The 13,639-nt window shown below is 53.0% G+C and overlaps 1 pseudogene; it reads left to right on the forward strand.

Moving 5' to 3' along the window:
- LOC140472452 (tubulin alpha-1C chain-like) overlaps nucleotides 1-12,987 on the forward strand; it is a 59,715-nt pseudogene extending 46,728 nt beyond the window's left edge.
- Nucleotides 12,988-13,639: the final 652 nt, after the last annotated feature.

A 13,639-nucleotide genomic window follows, 5' to 3' on the forward strand; every position in this document is an offset into this window, starting at 1 on the left:
GTAAGGGCGGCACGGTGGCTCAGTGGTTAGCACTGCTCCCTCACGGCACCAGGGTCCCAGGTTCGATTCCAGCCTCGGGCGACTGTCTGTGTGACGTTTGCACGTTCTCCCCGTGTCTGTGTGAGGTTTCCTCCGGGTGCTCTGGTTTCCTCCCACATTCAGGTCAATTGGCCGCGCTAAATTGTCCATAGCGTTAGGTGCATTTGTCAGAAGAGGGTGGGTTACTCTTCGGAGGGTTGGTGTGGACTTGTTGGGCCAAAGGGCCTGTTTCCACACTGTAGGGAGTCTAATCAAACAGAGAAGATGGTAAAAAGAGGGGGGAGGTTTGGCACTGTTAGTCAAGGACAGTATTAGGGTGGCAGAAAGGACATTTGAGGAGGACATGTCTACTGAGGTAGTATGGGCTGAGGTTAGAACCAGGGAAGGAGAGGTCACCCTGTTGGGAGTTTTCTACAGGTCTCCGAATAGTTCCAGAGATGTAGAGGAAAGGATAGCAAAGATGATTCAGGATAGGAGCGAGAGAGACAGGGTAATTGTTATGGGGGACTTTAACTTTCCAAATATTGACTGAGAATGCTATAGTTTGAGTACTTTAGATGGGTCAGTTTTTGTCCAATGGGTACAGAGGGTTTCTCGACACAGTATGTAGACAGGCCAACAAGGGGCGAGGCCACATTGGATTTGGTACTGGGTAATGAACCCGGTCAGGTGTTAGATTTGGAGGGAGGTGAGCACTTTGGTGATAGTGACCACAATTCGGTTATGGTTACTCTAGTGATGGAAAGGGATAGGGATACACCGGAAGGCAACAGTCATAGCTGAGGGAAAGGCAATTATGATGTGATTCGGCAAGATTTAGGATGCATAGGATGGGGAAGGAGACTGCAGGGGCTGGGTACAATTGAAATGTGGAGCTTATTCAAGGAGCAGCTACTGCGTGTTCTTGATAAGTATGTATTGGTCAGGCAGGGAGGAAGTGGTTGAGCGAGGGAACTATGGTTTACTAAAGAAGTTGAATCTCATGTTAAGAGGAAGAAGGAGGCTCATGTTAGAATGAGACATGAAGGATCAGTTAGGGTACTTGAGAGTTACAAGTTAGCCAGGAAAGACCTAAAGAGAGAGCTAAGAAAAGACATGAGAAGTCATTGACAGATAGGATCAAGGAAAACCCTGAAGCTTTCTATAGATATATCAGGAATAAAAGAATGACTAGTTTAAGATTAGGGCCAATCAAGGACTGTAGGGGGAAGTTGTGTGTGGAGTCTGAGGAGATAGGGGAAGCGCTAAATGAATATTTTTTGTCAATATTCACACAGGAAAAAGATAAAGTTGTCGAGGAGAATACTGAGATACAGGCAACTAGGCTAGATGGGATTGAGGTTCACAAGGAGATGTTAGAATTTTGGAAAGTGTGAAAATAGATAAGTCCCCAGAGCCGGATGGGATTTATCCGAGAATTCTCTGGGAAGCCAGGGAGGAGATTGCCGAGCCCTTGGCTTTGATCTTTATGTCCTCATTGACTTCAGGAATAGTGCCAGAAGACTGGAGGATAGCAAATGTCCCTTGTTCAAGAAGGGGAGTAGAGACAACCCTGGTAATTATAGACCAGTGAGCCTTACTTCAGTTGTGGGTAAAGCATTGGAAAAGGTTATAAGAGAGAGGATTTATAATCATCTAGAAAGGAATAAATTGATTAGGGATAGTCAACACGGTTTTGTGAAGGGTAGGTTGTGCCTCACTAACCTTATTGAGTTCTTTGAGAAGGTGACCAAACAGGTAGATGAGGGTAAAGTGGTTGATGTGGTGTATATGGATTTCAGTAAGGTGTTTGATAAGGTTCCCCATGGTAGGCTACTGTACCAAATATGGAGGTATGGGATTGAGGGTGATTTAGCGGTTGGGATCAGAAATTGGCTAGCTGAAAGAAGACAGAGGGTGGTGGTTGATGGGAAATGTTCGTCCTGGAGCTCAGTTCCCAGTGGGGTACCACAGGGTCTGTTCTGGGACCACTGCTGTTTGTCATTTTTATGAATGACCTGGATGAGGGTGTGGAAGGATGGGTTAGTAAATTTGGGGATGACACGAAAGTCGGTGGAGTTATGGATAGTGCGGAAGGATGTTGTGGGTTACAGAGGGACATAGATAAGCTGCAGAGCTGGGCTGGGAGGTGGCAAATGGAGTTTAACGTGGAAAAGTGTGAGGTGATTCACTTTGGAAGGAGTAACAGGAATGCAAAGTACTGGGCTAATGGTAAGATTCTCGGCAGTGTAGATAAGCAGAGAGATCTCAGTGTCCGTGTACATAGATTCCTGAAAGTTGCCACCCAGTTTGATAGGAAGGCGTACGGTGTGTTAGCTTTTATCGGGAGAGGGATTGAGTTTCGGAGCCACGAGGTCATGTACAAAACTCTGGTGCGGCCGCACTTGGGAGTATTGTGTACAGTTCTGGTCACCACATTATAGGAAGGATGTGGAAGCTTTGGAAAGGGTTCAGAGGGGATTTCCCGGGATGTTGCCTGGTTATGGAGGGAAGGTCTTATGAGGAAAGGCTGAGGGACTTGAGGCTGTTTCCGTTCGAGAGAAGGAGACTGAGAGGTGACTTAACTGAGACGTATAAGATAATCCGAGGGTTCGATAGGGTGGACAAGGAGAGGTCTTTTCCCTCGGATGGTGATGGCTAGCACCAGGGGACACAGCTTTAAATTGAGGGGGTGATAGATACAGGACAGATGGCAGAGGGAGTTTCTTTACTCAGAGAGTAGGAGGGGGCGTGGAACGCACTGTCTGTAACAGGAGTAGACTCACCAACTTTAGGGGCATTTAAATGGGCATTAGATAGGCACATGGATGAATGTGGAATAGTGTAGTACAAATGGGCTTCAGATTGGTTTCAGGTCAGCACAACATCGAGGGCCGAAGGGCCTGTACTGCGCTGGAACGTTCTCTGTTCTATCCCCGTAGCCCTTTATGGAGATTTTAACCATGGCTAATCCACCTTGCATGCGTATCCCTAGACTCTACAAGGCAATTTTTAGCACGGCCAATCCACCTCACCTGCACATCTTTGAACTGCAGAGTACCCGGCAGAAACCCACAACAGACTCGGGGAGAATGTGACTCGGGACAGTCACCCAAGGACGGAGTAGAAGCCAGGAATGGTGAGCGCTAGCCACGCCGCCCGCCTTGTGGTTTGAAAACTCATCTGGTTCACTGATGTAGTTCAGCAAAGGAAACCTGCCACCCTTTCCCAGCCTGGGCCTACATGAGACTCCAACCCCTCTCAGTAATACAGCGCACTCTGAAACGCCCTCTTCAACGGCCAAGCCAGCCACCTGGATTCAAGAAGGTAGCCAGGCTGCTGGGGCAGTTGGGAAGAGGCAGAAAACGTCAGTGGTTCTCACATCTCATGAATAATTGAAACTGGTGGACCGATTGATAGAGGGACAGGGCAGAGGGGCGATGTTGAGAGTGTGACTCTGAATGACAAGGACAACTGAGGACTGGTTTGGGGTTGAGGGAGGAAGGGGGAGGCCTCTCTGAACAGCCCCCCCCCCCCCGATTGTGTCACCTGCAAATTTGGCAGCGTCCGAGGAGCAGGAGAGTCGACGTTTCCGGCGTAAGGCCCTTCTTCGGGAGTGAGGGGCTCACGACCGAAACGTCGGCTCCCCTGCTCCTCGGACGCTGCCAGACCTGGGCCTTTCCAGCGCCGCGCTCTCGACTCTGATCTCCAGGCATCAGCGGTCCTCACTTTCTCCTCAACTTCCCAACTGTGACCCCCCCCCCCCACCCCAACTTTCAAAAGCAAACAGCAGGGATCCGAAAACCGAGCCCTGCCGAAGACCACGTGAGGCAGATTGCCATTCAAAGAGGCAAGCTACCAACTGTTACCCTGCGTTTCCTTTTATGAAGCCAACTTTGGATCCATCTCTGCACGTCAATTTTACTTTATTGACCACTCGACCACTTGGGATCTTGTCAAACGCCTTCCGGAAATCCATGGAGGAAATATCCACAGCGTTACCCTTCTCATCACCTCTTTGAAGAGTTCAGTCGAATTTGTAAGGCATGACCTTCCCTTAACAAATCCATGCTGATTATCCCTGACCAGTCCAAGCCATTCTCACTGACAGTGTCCTCACAGATTGCTCACCACTGAAGTAGAGCGAAATGGCCCATAATTGTTTGGCATTTCCTTGGTGGGTCGAGAGTGTGTGGGGGCGCTGGAAAAGCACAGCAGGGTCAGGCAGCATCCGAGGGGCAGGCGACTTCGACGTTTCGGGCATAAGCCCCGTCATCAGGATCCCTCGTGCCCGGAAACGTCGCTTCTCCAGCTCCTCGGATGCTGCCTGACCCTGCTGTGCTTTTCCAGCCCCCCCCACACACTCTCGACTCTGATCCGCAGTCCTCACTTTCTCCTGGCGTTTCCTTTTAAACAACAGAAGTGCACTTGCGTTCCCCCAGCGCCTCACTTGTGCGGGGTTGGGGGGGTGGGTGGGGGGTCAGCCCTGCTCTTATTAAATGGCTGAATGGGCTTGAAGGACCAAATGGCCAAACCCTGCTTCCAGGTTCTCTGCTCACACAGTGAGGGTTCATGCACAGACTGGGAGACGGTGGCACTGAGCAGCAAAGGGGTGGGGACACAGTGAACGGTCCAAGCACAGAGATGGGCATTGAATGAGCAGCGTGGTGGGTAAAAACGTGAGTGAGGGCTGGTGTACGGAGAGAGTTATGAGGGCAGCATACACAGAGGGAGTGAGGGAGTGCGAGAGGTGATCGAGCAGGGATGAATACAGGGCACCATGGTGGCTCAGTGGTCAGCATTGCTCCCTCAGAGCACCAGAGACCCGGGCTTGATTCCAGGAGTTTGTGGATACCCCCGTATCTGCATGGGCTTCCTCTGAGTGCTCTGGTTTCTTCCCACAGTCCAAAGAGGTGCAGGTTAGGGTGGATCGGCCCGTGTTAAATTGTCTCCGTAGTGCCCAGGGATGTGCAGGTTAGGGTGGATTGGTCGTGCTAAATTGTCCCCATAGTGCCCAGGGATGTGCAGGTTAGGGTGGATTGGTCGTGCTAAATTGTCCCCATAGTGCCCAGGGATGTGCAGGTTAGGGTGGATTGGTCGTGCTAAATTGTCCCCATAGTGCCCAGGGATGTACAGGTTAGGGTGGATTGGTCGTGCTAAATTGTCCCCGTAGTGCCAAGGGATGTGCAGGTTAGGGTGGATTGGCTGTGCTAAATTGTCCCTGTAGTGCCCAGGGATGTGCAGGTTAGGGTGGATTGGCCGTGCTAAATTGTCCCCGTAGTGCCCAGGGATGTGCAGGTTAGACAAGTTAACCGTGGGAAATGCAGGGTTAGAGCGGTGGACTGGGTCTGGGTGGGATGCTCTTCGGAGGGTCGGCGTGGACCCGATGGGCCGAATGGACTGATTCCACACCGTAGGAACTCTCTGAGTGTGTGGGGGCGGCACAGAGGGAGGAAGTGGTCAGAGAATAAAGACGCCTTTCACCAGCTTTCCTCCCATCCCACTCAACGAAACATTGTGAGCAGCCACTGATTGAAGTGATGTCCTGTGCTCTCCTCCTCTCTGTCTAGCGCGAGTGTCTGTCCCTCCACATTGGCCAGGCCGGCGTGCAGCTCGGCAATGCCTGCTGGGAGCTATACTGCCTGGAGCATCGCATCAAGCCCGACGGTAAAATGCGCCCTTCGAAGTCCGGCGGCCTGCAGGACGACTCCTTCCACACCTTCTTCAGCGAGACCGGGGCGGGGAAGCACGTTCCCCGGGCCGTGTTCATCGACCTGGAGCCCACCGTGATAGGTAAGGGCGGGGAGGGGCCGAAGAACGCGCTGGCAAGCCTGAGCACGTTGGAGAGAAAATGGGGGCCTGCGCAAAAGAAGCTTTCGCGGTCACCCAGGCGACACTGCATCGAAACCATGCGGCCGCGCATCGGTTCAGCCTCCCTGGGGGTGGGGGGTCCGAGCCCGCTTTTAAGGTGGGAGGAGAGAGGTTTGGAAAAGACAGGAAGGGGCAAACTCTTCACGCAGGGGGTGGTTTGCATGTGGAATTTCGTGAAGAAGTCGTGGATGTGGTCACAATTACGTTGTTTAAAAGGTGAGTACAGTGTAGATAGAGGCCCAGCGACTCTAGGCTGATCCTCCCTACAGCATCCAACACAGCCCCCACCGCTGGTAGATAAGAGTGGAAATAAGGCCATTCGGCCCATCGAGTCTGCCCCGCCATTCAATCGTGGCTGATGGGCCTTTCAACCCCACTTACCCGCACTCCCCCCCCCGTAGCCCTTAATTCCTCGCGAGATCAAGGATTTATCAATCTCTGCCTTGAAGGCGTTTAACGTCCCGGCCTCCACTGCGCTCCGTGGCAACGCATCCCACAGGCCCACCACCCTCCGGCTGAAGAAATGTCTCCTCATTCCCGTTCTAAGTTGACCCCCCCCCTCTAATTCTAAGGCCCTAGTCTCCCCCCCCCCCCCCGCCTGATGGAAACACAGCACCCACCCTTTCTAAGCCACACGTTATCTTGTAAGTTTCTACTAGACCTCCCCATAACCTTCTAAACTCTAACGAATACATTCCCAGGATCGTCATCCGTTCATCGTATGTTAGGCCTACTGTGTGAACGAAGAGGCAAGTGGGATCTCTTCTTAATTAAGGCATTAAATGCGTGAGCAAGGAGGTGATGTTGGAGCTGTGAATGCTGTTAGTTAGGCCACTGTGTGTGCGATTCTGATCACCGTACTACACAGGGAAGATGTCATTGCACAGAGGAGGGAGCAGAGGAGCTGAGGGTTTCAGCAGCAGATGAATTGGGTCAGATGGAGATGGGCAATGCAACAGGAATGTTTTCAATCGAGAACAGGATTTTCGGTTTGAGGGGTTTGAGTCTGGAAGCCGATATTCGCCAGTGAGCAGTTCAGGCGGTGTCACTGAACATCAGAGTAACTCGCCGCACTCGCGGTCCTTCAGGGGGTTCTGTGTCAAGTATCGGACCGTCGCACCCCTCAGGCACGACAGGATCCTTCCTCTCAGAACCCCGCACCGCCTCGTGTATCCCAGCCAGGGGAGCACTCGGTTAATCAGTCACCATTTCTTGCACCGCCCCCAGATGAGGTCCGCACCGGCCCCTACCGGCAACTGTTCCACCCTGAGCAGCTGATCACTGGCAAGGAGGACGCAGCTAATAACTACGCCCGGGGCCACTGCTCCATCGGCAAAGAGATTGTGGATCTGGTCTTGGATCGCATCCGGAAGCTGGTAGGTTGTTTGTTCAGATCACATTCCTGGCTCTCCCCGTGCACCCTTTCCCCAGGGACGGGCGACCCGAGTTCCTCTGGGGACCAGGTTGGCGAGTGGTAACAGCCTGTAACAGCCAAAGCAAGGCGCTGCTCAATCCTTCCCTTCGATAGGGCGGCACAGTGGCTCAGTGAGTTAGCACTGCTGCCTCACAGCACCAGGGTCCCAGGTTCAATTCCAGCCTCGGACGACTGTCTGTGTGGAGTTTGCACATTCTCTCCGTGTCTGCGTGGGTTTCCTCCGGGTGTTCTGAGTTCCTCCCACAGTCCAAAGATGTGCAGGTTCGGGTGGGTTGGCCGTACTAAATTGTCCTCGTAGTGTTAGGCCCATTAGTCAGCGGGAAATGGCTCTGGGTGAGTTACTCTTCGGAGGGTCGGTGTGGACCTGTTGGGCCGAAGGGCCTGTTTCCACACTGTAGGAAAACAAATCTAAATTTGACCTGTCCAGTCAGATGATGCCGAAACAGGTCCCTAGGGGTTTTGGTCAAGATGGTCGCTTGTAAGGGGGACAGAGAAACGTTAATGACTTGGTTGTGAATGTGGAAAGTATAATTACTGCAGTGACGCAAGAATTAAATTACGCTTATTGTCACGTGTACTCACATTAGTACAGTGAAAGGTTTAGAGGTGGCCATTTGCGACACCATCTGAGGTACAGAATCTGAGATGGTGTTATTAATACTGAGGAGAATGGTCTCAAGCTACAGTCTGATATGGATCAACCAGTAAATTGGGCAGAGCAATGGCAATTGAAATGTAATCCTGATAAGTGTGAGGTTGGTGCATTTGGGGTCTAATAAGGGAAGGGTATGCACAATGCGCGCTCGCTCCCTAGGGAGTACTGAGCAAGAAAGGGACCTCGGTGTATGAGTCCCTGAAGGTGTCAGCGCAGATAGGCAGGGTGCTGAAGACAGGGAATGCTTAGCTGGGGCACAGAATACAGGGGCAAGGAAGTCTCGCTACAGCTTCGTAAGGCGTTGGTTCGGCCACAGATGGAATACTGTGTGCAGTTCCGGTCGCCCATCCTATCGGGAAAGACGCGATGGCACTGGAGAGGGCACGGAGCGGATTCACCAGGACGTTGCCCGGAGAGGAAGGTCTCCGTTACGCGGGGAGACGAGGTAGACCCGGAGCCGGGGGGGGAGGGAACCTGACCGAGGGATACGGCATCGTGGGAGGCATATTCACGGCAGATTGCGAGAATCTCTTCCCCAGAGGGGCAGGTGTTTAAGTAAGTGGTTTGGAGGAAATATCTTTCACCCAGAAGATGGGAGGAATATGGAAGGCGCTGTGCCCGAGAGGGTGGTGGAGGCAGGGACTCTGGCAACACTTAAGAGGCATCTGGACAAGCACTCAAAACACCAGAGCTTGGGACGCCACGGACCCCAGTGCAGGTAAATGGGATTAGCCACAGTTTGGTCTCTGTCGGTGGGCATTAACATAGTGGGCCGCACGGCCAGTTTTAATGCCGCATGACTCGAAGGAACTGTCTGTTTGTCCAAATATGGGATCTGGGTTTCACTGGCACCACGTGCATTTGTCCCCAAGTGCCCCTTGAGCTGACTGTTCCGCCAAGAGGAAGGCAAAGAGTCAAGGTATTGATGTGGGTCTGGAGTCACGTGGATTACCTTCCCCTCAGGACGCTGATGGCTTTTTATACCAATCCAGTGGCTCATCAGCCTGGGTCACCGGGTTACGAGTCCAATGGCACTGGCACAGTACAACCAACCTTCCCCAGGTCCTGGGACTCTGGGGGGGGGGGGCTGGAAGCAGGTCGGTGGATCGGAAATAGCAGACTGGGTGCTCTCAAAACCTTTCACTCATCTTCGCGTTTCCTGCCCGGAGTGTCCTGGCAGGATCGGACAAGACCAGAGACACAGGAGGGGAGGCCATTCAGTCTCTATAGTCTGGGGTGGCCCAGTGACTCAGTGGCTAGCACTGCTGCCTCAGGGCGCCAGGGATCGGGGTGCGATTGCAGCCTCGTGCAACCGTCTGTGTGGAGGTTTGCACATTCTCCCTCCGGGTCGGCGTGGGTTTCCTCCGGGTGTTCTGGGTTCCTCCCACAGTCCAAAGATTAGGGCAGATTGGCCGTGCTAAATTGTCCCCGTAGTGCCCAGGGATGTGCAGGTTAGGGTGGATTGGCCGTGCTAAATTGTCCCGTAGTGCCCAGGGATGTGCAGGTTAGGGTGGATTGGCCGTGCTAAATTGTCCCCGTAGTGCCCAGGGATGTGCAGGTTAGGGTGGATTGGCCGTGCTAAATTGTCCCGTAGTGCCCAGGGATGTGCAGGTTAGGGTGGATTGGCCATGCTAAATTGTCCCCGTAGTGCCCAGGGATGTGCAGGTTAGGGTGGATTGGCCGTGCTAAATTGTCCCGTAGTGCCCAGGGATGTGCAGGTTAGGGTGGATTGGCCGTGCTAAATTGTCCCCGTAGTGCCCAGGGATGTGCAGGTTAGGGTGGATTGGCCGTGCTAAATTGTCCCCGTAGTGCCCAGGGATGTGCAGGTTAGGGTGGATTAGCCGTGCTAAATTGTCCCTGTAGTGCCCAGGGATGTGCAGGTTAGGGTGGATTGGCCTGTGCTAAATTGTCCCGTAGTGCCCAGGGATGTGCAGGTTAGGGTGGATTGGCCATGCTAAATTGTCCCCATAGTGCCCAGGGATGTACAGGTTAGGGTGGATTGGCCGTGCTAAATTGTCCCCGTAGTGCCCAGGGATGTGCAGGTTAGGGTGGATTAGCCGTGCTAAATTGTCCCTGTAGTGCCCAGGGATGTGCAGGTTAGGGTGGATTGGCCTGTGCTAAATTGTCCCGTAGTGCCCAGGGATGTGTAGGTTAGGGTGGATTGGCCGTGCTAAATTGTCCCCGTAGTGCCCAGGGATGTGCAGGTTAGGGTGGATTGGCCGTGCTAAATTGTCCCCGTAGTGCCCAGGGATGTGCAGGTTAGGGTGGATTAGCCGTGCTAAATTGTCCCCGTAGTGCCCAGGGATGTGCAGGTTAGGGTGGATTGGCCATGCTAAATTGTCCCTGTAGTGCCCAGGGATGTACAGGTTAGGGTGGATTGGCCGTGCTAAATTGTCCCCGTAGTGCCCAGGGATGTGCAGGTTAGGGTGGATTGGCCATGCTAAATTGTCCCCGTAACGCCCAGGGTTGTGCAAGTTAGGGTGGATTGGCCGTGCTAAATTGTCCCCGTAGTGCCCAGGGATGTGCACATTAGGGTGGATTGGCCGTGCTAAATTGTCCCCGTAGTGCCCAGGGATGTGCAGGTTAGGGTGGATTGGCCGTGCTCAATTGTCCCCATAGTGCCCAGGGATGTGCAGGTTAGGGTGGATTGACCGTGCTAAATTGTCCCCGTAGTGCCCAGGGATGTGCAGGTTAGGGTGGATTGGCCGTGCTAAGTTGTCCCCGTAGTGCCCAGGGATGTGCAGGTTAGGGTGGATTGGCTGTGCTAAATTGTCCCGTAGTGCCCAGGTACGTGCAGGTTCGGGTGGATTGGCCGTGCTAAATTGTCCCGTAGTGCCCAGGGATGTGCAGGTTCGGGTGGATTGGCCGTGCTCAATTGTCCCCATAGTGCCCAGGGATGTGCAGGTTAGGGTGGATTGGCCATGCTAAATTGTCCCCGTAGTGCCCAGGGATGTGCAGGTTAGGGTGGATTAGCCGTGCTAAATTGTCCCATAGTGCCCAGGGATGTGCAGGTGAGGGTGGATTGGCCGTGCTAAACTGTCCCCATAGTGCCCAGGGATGTGCAGGTTAGGGTGGATTGGCCGTGCTAAACTGTCCCCATAGTGCACAGGGATGTGCTGGTTAGGGTGCGTCAGTGAGGGGTTAATGTCCCGTATTGGTGTAGAGGAAAGGGTCTGGGTGGGATGCTGTTCGGAGGGTCGGTGTGGACCTGTTGTGTAATACGGCCTGTTTCCACACAGTAGGGAATCTAACCTGATTGTGTGTCCCATCCTACCGTGGTCCATCTCCATCCTAACCCTATCTACCTGCATTGGCTTCATAATCTTTCATGTTGAACAGAAATATTCAACTTATCTCCCGTCTTGACAGCCTTTGGGTGGAGAGGGCTCCAATTTTCCATTCCCCTTTCTGTAAAGACGTTACTTCCAGACATCAGCCCTGAAGAGCCTGGCTTCAATTTTTAACGTTCCTACCCCTTGCTCCCACACCCCCATCCAACCGGAAGAATTTATTTCTCTCTGTCTATCCTTATCGACCCTTCAGGGCAACGCTTGGATCATCCCTTAATCCAAAAGTGCTGCGACGATGCAGTCACTTTGAGACGTTATTTTTACCCTAGTTTCTTTTTTCGAAGAGAGGTTGTATGGCACAGATACCGAGCTGTCCCTGAGAAGCTAAACAACTTGTGTGGCTTTGGGATATTGTTTTAAAGTTGGAACAGCGAAAGCAGCTTTTTACATGGCCGACGATCTCCGGCCAGGCCTTCTAGGTTTTAGGTTTAATTTTAAGCAGAATCCTTTGGGGTCTCAGAAGAGTTGGCAGCTTCACTGGATATCTCCCAGCTGCTACTTTCCATCAATTTTCTCTTGGTGTCGTATCCTCCTGGATTGGATAACTGCATGTGAGAATCGGTGTCTGAATTTGCGTTTTTTGCCAAGGGGTGTGTTTACTTTCCATAAATTTTCTCTTGGTGTCGTATCCTCCTGGATTGGATAACTGCATGTGAGAATCGGTGTCTGAATTTGCCAAGGGGGGATGTTGATGGGACGTTATTATATTGGAACAGTTAATCAGTAATAGGTACAGTATCTATTATTCCATTAAGCTGATCAGTAGTTGAGTTATTCTAAGTTTCTCTTTGTTTGTATTTTAACTAGAGTGTTTCAATAAAGGGTGTTTTGCTCAACAGTTTGACCATCGCATCTGGGACACTTCACCTCTCCCTTTAATATAAGAAAACGTCAAGGTCTGTGGAGGGCTAGAGGTGGTGACAGACCATAACAAGACTCATTCAGTGCTTGGGACCTTTCTTCATGACTTGACTCTGATTTTCTTTCCTGTCCCACCCTCCCACAGGCTGATCTGTGCACGGGACTCCAGGGTTTCCTCATCTTCCACAGTTTCGGGGGTGGCACCGGCTCCGGTTTCACTTCCCTCCTGATGGAGAGGCTCTCCGTCGACTACGGCAAGAAATCCAAGCTGGAGTTTTCCGTCTACCCGGCTCCCCAGATCTCCACCGCGGTGGTCGAGCCCTACAATGCGTTGCTGGTCACCCACAGCACCCTGGAGCACTCCGACTGCGCCTTCTTGGTGGACAACGAGGCCGTTTACAACATCTGCCAGCGCAACCTGGGCATCGCGTGCCCGAGCTACACCAACCTCAACCGCCTGGTGGCGCAGATTGTGTCGTCCATCACGGTCTCTCTGCGGTTCGAGGGCGCCCTCAACGTGGACCTGACGGAGTTCCAGACCAACCTGGTCCCCTACCCCCGCATCCACTTCCCCCTGGCCACCTACGCCCCCCTCATCTCGAAGGAAGAGAGCGAGGACACCCAGAACACCACGCTGAAGATGACCAAGGCCTGCTTCAAGGCGGGCAACCAGATGGTCAAGTGCGACCTCCACTCTGGCAAGTACATGGCGTGCTGCATGCTGTACCGAGGGGATGTGCCGGCGAAAGAGATCAACACCTCCATCGCCACTATCAAGAGCATGCGCGCGGTCAGCTTTGTGGATTGGTGCCCGACTGGGTTCAAGGTGAGTCCCTCTCGGAGTTACACTGAAAGCTGTCCCCCCTCCGGTGTCCCCGTGGGCGGAGAGATCGTGCAAGCAGAAGGATTCGAGTTAGGGTTATTCCTCTCCCTCCTTTATTCTCTCACCGGACCTCGGCAAAGCCCCCTGTCCCTTGAACTACGCCGGCCACCCATTAAGAGTCTCGTCAGACCACAGTTGGAGTATCGTGTGAGTTTTTGGGCCCCGTATCTCGGGAAGGATGCACTGGCTCTGGAGTGGGCTCAGAGGAGCTGCCTAAGAATGGTCCCCCCAACAACCCACCCTCCCGCCCTGGCACCCTCCCCTGCCACCGCAGGAACTGTAAAACCTGAGCCCACCCCTCCTCTCTCACCTCCATCCAAGACCCTAAAGGAGCCTCCCACATCCATCAAAGTTTTACCTGCACATCCACCAATATCATTTATTGTATCTGCTGCTCCCGATGCGGTCTCCTCTACATTGGGGAGACTGGGCGCCTCCAAACAGAGCACATCTCCGGAACACCCTCACCAATCAACCACACTGCCCCGTGGCCCAACATTTCAACTCCCCCTCCCACTCTGCCTCCTACACCGCTGCTCCCTCACCGCCCGACGCCTGGAGGAAGA

Source organism: Chiloscyllium punctatum, unplaced genomic scaffold (genome assembly GCF_047496795.1).
Source record: "Chiloscyllium punctatum isolate Juve2018m unplaced genomic scaffold, sChiPun1.3 scaffold_338, whole genome shotgun sequence".
Taxonomy (NCBI): domain Eukaryota; kingdom Metazoa; phylum Chordata; class Chondrichthyes; order Orectolobiformes; family Hemiscylliidae; genus Chiloscyllium; species Chiloscyllium punctatum.